Genomic DNA, 7,451 nt, shown 5'->3' with positions numbered 1-7,451 from the left:
TGTAGCTCTTTGGTGTTAGGTAAACATTATGTGCAAATGAAAAGCCTGACGCCCAAGGGCCTTGCAACGCCGCCTTCTTTTCGTAGCCAACATAAAAACGTGATCACATATCAATCTAAGAGGGCCCAGAGCGTGGACTCGTGCGCGAGCGTGCCCAGAGCGTAGATCAAATACCTGATAAGCCAGTAATCACTTTCAAGGAGTAAAGTCACTCAAAATAAAAAATCCCAAGATGCACGGGAATCCCGCGAAATTTGATAATGCCGGTATTCTTTATCCTGAGGCATACCGCGATAGAAGCTCTAATTCACAGTGTCTATTCTACCGTGTGACTGCAATGTGACGTAAAGGCCAAAATCAAAATCGTCAGGAGAAGCTTTTTTCAGTTCAAGCACCATGAATAGGTCAATTTCCCCCACAGTTTAATTTTAATCGAAATTATAACCCTAATTGACATCCTCATGCAAAAAAATGTCTGGAAAAACCGATTTTTTTATTTAAATTTTGTTCTATGAACGTAATTTTGCAGCAAAAATTAGATTTTTAATCGAAGTAAGGTTCTGTTTCATGCATTGAAAATTAAAATGCAAAACAAATTGACCATAGTATCGTATATGTCAGTTTGCTGTCACCCGGAATTATTGTCACTAAATTGTTCTATAAATTATAATTGTTTAAAAGTAACTATTTCTTCGATGGCTTCGGAAAATAGCTAGGAAAGTTTCTAGAACTCTTGCTTTAGCTTGCAATTGATAAGGTATATAATTTAATTTAAAACAGTAGTGTTTTTCTCTTACGTTATCGCGCATTACAGAGTGAAACTTTACGGTAAAATTAATCGAGAAACTCCATATTTAGAACTAAAATAAGTTTAATGAACCTTTGTGAAATGTTTTGCAATTGATCGAAAAACTGAGCGAAAATATTGCTCCATTACAGTTGCATACATCGGTATTTTCCATCGTTTAATCCACTGAAAGAGGCCTCAAAAGCATACAACAGCTCAGTCGATGGAAGAGTATTTATGGTTGCGGTTGATTTTGTTATATATTTGCACATATCCGATTTCAATTGCATGCACTGCACATAGCATCGTAGCGGTTTGGCATAGTTTTTTGGTTCAAGTACCACAATTCCGATCGTAACTGTAGAATATTAGTACCTTCATGGGAAGTTTAAGCTTGGCCTTCAGAAGTGCAGTGGGTTTTCTGAGTACTAGGAAAAAAACTATGGAGTGAGCGGATTAAAGGTTTTTGTGAAACCCAATATAGAGCTTTTTGACATTTAATCGGCGCATACTACTGCACCATTTAAATCGAACGAGTGCGAGCAAGAGGGAAACAGATTAGTGGGAAAACAAACCGTTCATTCATCCATGTGTGCTAAATAGAGAAAAACGATTAAACGTCAAAAAGGTCAATAGGTATGCAATTGCAGTAGAAAATAGATTTATGACGTCTAAAATGGATCGTCAAAACTTCTAAACGTAAAATGTCAATTATCGAGTAGACCTGGTGGTAGGTTCGAATAGTTGCACTTAAATTATTTTCGATTTACAAAATAAGAAAAACAGAAACTCGCCAAAAATATCCAACCTCATGATGTAAGAATATCAGAGCTCTTTTATTCATAAGAACCCGTTTTTGTTTTTTTGTGATAGTGATACAAAAGAATGCCGCTCGAGGCTATATTTCATACATAGGTATACCTTGTTATGTTTTTATTTGCATGGTTGCTTGAACTTTCCTTTTGGCATTGTTTGTTTTGGCACTGCTCAAGTTATATAGCAGGAAAATGGGCTTGATGTCATTTGCTAAAAAGAATGTCTGTTGTATAGCGCGTTGTTCTACTTCCCTTTTATTTTCGTGTTTCTGGTTAGCGCTGAGGTATCCAAGTGTCCATATAAAGACACCATGATGACCGAATACCTATTTCTAATTCCATGTACAGAATTTATCCAAATGCTTAATTGTTGATAAACTTGACTTTTCTTTGTGTAAATGTAGGGGTCAACTTTATAACCCTCTGCTTCCCACTGCTCTTTCGATTTTTATTGAGGTCCTAATAACTGTGTCAATTAGGAACAAATTTAGTTGCAATTTGGATTTGCGGGAGAATTTAAGGAAAAAGAAAGCAAATATTGATGATTCAGAAAGATACTAAGACCATGCTAAAATCAACTTAAACTATCCGGATTTCAATCCTTAAAAATATTATTCGCGTTTATATAAAAAAACTTTTGACTTGACCTTCCACGATTTACATGAAACTTTGCATAGTTGTTTGTTATGGGCAATCATTTACATTTCAGCTGAAATTGGGTCATTCCGAATCTTGCAAATTTGTTTAAAATGGCGTATTCGACATTTTTCAATAAATCGTTGCACGAAAATGTCACTTCTATTCAATATTACGTCTGAGGCAAAGTTGTAGGGAAAAATAAAACCTTTTTGGAAAATCATACGTGGTAACAATTTTAGTACACGATAAAAATAATTTTGAGAAAAAATATATATAAAAAGTGACTTAAAAATTTATAAAAATCGTAGAATAATCTCAAATGGTCGCAGGACAAAGGTCAATGTACAAAAGGTCAACGGATAAAAGGTCGAAAGGACAAAAAGGTCGAAGGGACAAAAGGTCTAATAATAAAAATCAAATAGGACAAAAGGTCGTAGGAACAAAAGGTCGCAAGAATAAAGGGTCGAAGGGACTGTTTATTTGGTCGGCTCAATCGCGTTAGCTTTACCGAGCCGATAATTAATTGTTCATTGTTCAACAAAATTCACTTAAGTCTATTTCTAGTAGGAGTTGGGCCGAATACTCGCGGCTTACCCGAGGTTAGAGGGGTACATTGTCCAAGGATAGGATCAGGCGAAGAGCTTGGGGGTGAGATTTCATTGTCTCATCAGAGCGTTGTCGCCAGTATGAACGGTATTGCGGCTCTTGTTTCGTCTGGACTTTGACCGGCTATAGTGACCAGTGGGCAACGATGAGACTCATCGAGACGGGGGAACAAGACAAACAAAAACTATTAAAGAGACAAATGAATTAAATTCTTATACTAGATATTTGCTGAAATGCATAAATCCACTGCATATAGCAGATATCGCGGTTTCCCAACACGTCTCTGATAGGGATATAGGGTAGTCTCCTTGGGGCTCGAGGGTATTCAAAAGTCGCTCACTGGCGGCGTCATTATCCGTACATTGCCAAACTGCGTGATCGATGTCATCGTAACCGTTTCCACACTGATAGATGTTGCTGTCCACGAGATTTATTCTATGGAGATGCGCATCTAGCATGTAGTGGTTGCATATAAGACTTAGCTGAACATTTCATTAGGTCCTAAGTAACATTGACAGATTCTCTTTGTCAACTTTCTCTTTTTATCCCCACTGCCATTTATAGACATTTCCAGGTATTCTCAGCACACAGATCGATAAAAGAAGCTTTTATCTAGCATCTAATACGACAAACACAACAAGAAACGGTTGTGTGCTCATGTTATTAACGAAAGAGAAAGTCGACGAAGAGAATCGATCAATGTTGCTTAGGACCTAATGCAATGTTCAGCTTGAAGTCTACTCATATAGAGGTGTACAAAAATGACGAAAACGAAAAAAAAAAACCAAAAAAAAATATGAAGGACGATGGCCAGACGCCAGACAATGAAAACGGAGGAGCAAACGTGTTCGCAAAGAGCGGGATATTGCAGAGATCACCAGTGTTGAACCTGGGGGCCACTGCGAGTTCGAGCAGCAGCAGTAAGTCACAAGTAAAGCAGCCAGGCGTTGGTCTAAGCCAGATATTCACACCGATATCCAGCAGAAGCAAATCTCAAGAACTGCAACTTGGGAGAACCAAAATGACGGAGGTCAGGAGGAAGATCGATGAACTCTATGTGTACATAAAGGATAAAAACAACGTACACAACGTGATCAAGCAACTTGTGACTGGAATCAAACAGTGGCAGATCGGGAATTCCAAGAGTGGAGAAAAAAAAGCCGAAAAGGTCGAAAAGGCTCTCCTGGAGGCCAAGGAGAGTATAAGACTGGCTGAAGCACATGAGACGCCGAAGGGACCCACAAATCCACGTCCTGAAAAGAGATATAGGGACATACCAGAAGATGAGGAGGAGCCCAAGGAAATGGGAGAAAATGGTGGGTGGCGTAAAGTCGAGAACCAAAAGGAGAGGAAGAAAAAACAGAAGAAAAATTAAGTTAGGAAAAAGGATGAGGAAGCGAGGAAGAAGGAAGAGAAGAAGAAGGAAGACAGGAAGAACAAAGAGAAGCCAAGGCCTCATAGGGAGAGAAGCAAGGGTGACGCTCTGGTTGTTGAGGCGCAGGACAAAACATCCTACTCAGCACTCCTCTGGACAGTGAGAGAGGATCTGGGGTTGAAACAACTAGGCGAGAACGTGGTGAAAACCAGGCGAACCCAGAAAGGCAAGATGCTATTTGAGTTTTTTTTTATCTAGTTCGATTATTTGGAAGGCTCAATCGCGTTAGCTTTACGGAGCCGATAATTCATTGTTCACTGTGTGTAACAAAATTCACTTAATTCTATGTCTAGTAGGAGTTGGGCCGATTACTCGCGGCTTACTCGAGGTTAGAAGGGTACATTTTCGAAGGATAGGGTCAGGGGAGGAGCTTGGGGTAGGGTTTCGTTGTCTCATCAGAGCTTTGTCGCCAGTATGAACGGTAGTGCTGTTATAGCTTCGTCCGGAGTTCGACCGGCTATGGTGGGTGACCAGTGGGCGACGATGAGACTCATCGAGACGGGGGGACAAGACAAACAAAAACTAATAAAGAGAGACAAAAGACAAAAGGAATTAAATTCTTATACTAGACATTTGAAGAAAAACATAAACGGACTGCATATAGCAGAGATCACGGGTTGCCAACACGTCTCTGATAGGAACATAGGGTTGTCTTCCTTGGGCCTCGAGGGTATTCAAAAGTCGCTCTCTGGCGGCGTCATTATCCGTACATTGCCAAACTGCGTGTTCGATGTCATCGTAACCGTTTCCACACCGACAGATGTTGCTGTCCACGAGGTTTATTCTATTGAGATGAGCAACTAGCGAGTAGTGGTTGGACATAAGTCTACTCATCATGCGAATGAAGTCACGACTTAAGCCCAAGCCTTTAAGCCACGCTCTCGAAGAAACATTAGGAGTAATTGAATGTAACCACTGTCCTAGATTTTCAGGATCCCAATCGGTTTACTAACTCGAAATGGTACTCTGACGCACTACATGGGAAAATTCATCGTGTAAAATTTACCTGTCATAAAATTCGCCTTCCTGCGCGCTCACCTTCGCATTTCCTGGGATTTATAGATACTATAGATTCCATAGATAAGCGGAGACAAAAAAAGTTTTTTTTGGCAGCCATGAAAAATAAATGCTCTTACTGGCATCCGTGAAAAATGTTCGTGCCATCAATGAACTCTTCGTTGTGCAGTTTTGTTTTGTTTTGTTTCGTACGCAAAAGTTTAAAATGAAGTGTAAAGCAAGTTTTTGCAACAATGAATCGAGAAGTGGTTTGCGCAATATTTGTTTGTTCCGTTTTCCGCGAAATAAAACGGAATGTGGAGTGTGGAAAGCATTTTGTGGTCTTTCAGCAGATTTCCGTCCAACTGGGCAGCACCGTATTTGCAGCGTAAGATTGTCGGCTATGGTGTTGCATTCTTTCGATTTTTAATGTTTGAGTATTTTAGTTACACTTTCGCGAGGACGACATTTATATGGACCCAAATGAAAAGCTTCGCAGGATATCAAAATCTATCCCGGTGTTTGAAACTGTTGCTCAACTGGGTAACACAACACGGCGCAGAAAGTTTTTTGAAGATTTTGACTCGGATTTGGAGAATACGGCACCATCCGGAAATGCGTCTAATCTGTCAAAACATGTTTCAGAATACACAGAGTACGAATTTCTCGATGAGGCATTTGCTCACCCGGAGGGATTAGGTTTTCGAAGCATTGCTCAAGATGAAATCAGCATTTACGACGCTAATGATACGTCTAACAGCTGCTTCAGTTGTGAAACTGGCGCTTCCAAGGGAGAAAACGACATGAGGTTTAGATTAACACTTTTTTTTATTCACTTTGTCTTCAGACTTGTTTATACTGGTTGTTTGCTCGAAGTTTTCAATTTTCTACGTCTCAAAATCATGGAACTATCAGATGACAACAGAGACTGTGTTTTGGTTTTCGATGAAATGGCCATACAGCCCGGAACCAATTACTAATAAAATTTGAAAAAGTTCATTGGATTGGTGACGCTACCAGAAAACACAGGTGTTACAAATCATGTGCTTGTCTTCATGCTTACGGGAGTGAAAACTCACTGGAAGCAGGTGATTGGATATCACCTAACGGGAGGTTCTATCAAGCATGGCTGTCTCAAAAGCATAATTTTCGAGCTTATCCGAAAAGCCGAAGGTAATCATTTTATTAATTATTTATGATCGAAAATGTTTCAATTATTTTATTGGTTTTTAGGAAACAACAAACGCCTCTGGAACGACGTTGGGATCCAACATTCGCAAAATGTGGTTATGACAAATAAGCCAATTCAGCACCCTTGCGATGATAGCCGTTCTTTCGAAATCATTCCAGATGTAGTTCATGTTTGTAAAAGCATGGTCCAAGGATGGGTTGCCAATAGAACGATCACATTTCCTGATGAATTTATCAAACGGTACGGTCTAAGCACGCCGGTAGCTGATATACGTCACCTGAGTGACCTTGTTTCTTTTGAAAAAAAAACTGCGATTTGAAAAGGGGATCTGGTTTAACCAAAGAAGACGTAAATATATCGAACTTCGAAAAAATGAAGGTGAAAAATTCATGAAGTATATCAGCCACACAGTCGCAGCTGCATTGAGATTTTATGCAAGGGAGAGCGGAAGAACCGATGTCCTCACTACTACCTACTTGATTGAACAAATGGCAAAATGGTTTGCGCTTATGACATCCCGGTCAAGAGGATTGGCATTAAGTTTTACTGTTTGTCTTGGGTAGTCGGTTCATGCAAGATTGTCTCGAGAATCTATTTTCGCAAATGAGGCGTCGCCAACTGCGCCCTTCGGCCCTTCAAGTCAAGGATAATTTGAGATTGATCACGGTTTCTCAATATATGGAAGACGTCAGCAATACTTTCTACACTTGGGACCAGCGAGAATGGCTCCTCAATTTTCCAGATCATTTGAAAATCTTGAATGACAAGAGAAATACGGCTGCAAGTACGGAAGAGATCATACCCGATAAACTAAGCATTACTAATTCAGCTACACATGATGCAGGTAACATCGAAGATTAAGATGCTTGCATATAATTATGTAATAATTTGTGTGATCGGTCATTGGAACAAAATGTGAAATACGACATAGCCGGTATGGTGCTAAAAAAAATTCGACACTGGTATGATTTTTGTGGGGAA

At 39.7% G+C, this 7,451-nt stretch overlaps 1 pseudogene; it reads left to right on the top strand.

Annotated features, from left to right (window-relative positions):
* Positions 1–6,228: 6,228 nt before the first annotated feature.
* LOC135712394 (uncharacterized) lies at positions 6,229–7,015 on the top strand (annotated as a pseudogene).
* Positions 7,016–7,451: the final 436 nt, after the last annotated feature.

Source organism: Ochlerotatus camptorhynchus, unplaced genomic scaffold (assembly GCF_037179485.1).
Source record: "Ochlerotatus camptorhynchus isolate MF236.1 unplaced genomic scaffold, CSIRO-AGI_Acam_v1.1 ptg000477l, whole genome shotgun sequence".
Classification (NCBI taxonomy): domain Eukaryota; kingdom Metazoa; phylum Arthropoda; class Insecta; order Diptera; family Culicidae; genus Ochlerotatus; species Ochlerotatus camptorhynchus.
This window is presented reverse-complemented; position numbering and strand designations above follow the sequence as displayed.